Here is a 605-nt window from a genome sequence, read left to right as displayed (position 1 = left end):
CTATCTATGTATAGATATGTGTAGATAGGTTTGTGTATACGGGATTCGATGCACATCTAGATGCATGCGTCCGACCGTCTATTTGGAGTTTAATCATATTCTATATGTACACCTATCGGTATGTATATATCTACATCTCTACTTGCCTATGGTCTACTTCAGCATATAAATATATATATATATATGTATATCTGTATAGATCAATCTGTGTATGTATATGTGGTTGCTTCATGGTCGGTAGTCTACATGTGGTATATGAATGAGCCCTGGACCTTTTTCTTTTCTTTTTTCCTCCTTGTCTTCTGTCTCTTTCTTTCTTTCTGTCTTTCATTTTCTTTCATTTTCTCATTCATTTCTGCGTCTTCCCTTAGGCGATAAAGCTTTATGAAGAAGTAGTGGAGAAGGAAGAGAAGAAAGAAGAAAGAAGAAGAGAAAAAGAAGAAGAACACGATCAAGATGGATCGGCGAAGGAGAAGAAGAGCAGCAATGCGCCAGCAGAGATTGTATGGAGATTCAAAGCTCTTTTAAACCTAGTCCTCATTCATCTACGCTTAGGTACGTACGATCCTCCAGTCATTCATTCTTTCATTCATTCATTCATTCAT

The 605-nt window shown here is 37.0% G+C and overlaps 1 protein-coding gene across 1 annotated transcript in view; it reads left to right on the top strand.

Annotated features, from left to right (window-relative positions):
- The window catches only part of CSUI_010509 (uncharacterized protein), a gene marked incomplete at its 5' end in the record, with an annotated part of 2440 nt that extends 1937 nt beyond the window's left edge, over nucleotides 1–503 (top strand). The window contains one exon of the mRNA XM_068070612.1: nucleotides 372–503. The remainder of the gene's footprint in view (nucleotides 1–371) is intronic.
- Between the last annotated feature and the right edge of the window lie 102 nt (nucleotides 504–605).

Source organism: Cystoisospora suis, assembly GCF_002600585.1.
Source record: "Cystoisospora suis strain Wien I chromosome Unknown contig_7641, whole genome shotgun sequence".
NCBI lineage: Eukaryota > Apicomplexa > Conoidasida > Eucoccidiorida > Sarcocystidae > Cystoisospora > Cystoisospora suis.
This window is presented reverse-complemented; position numbering and strand designations above follow the sequence as displayed.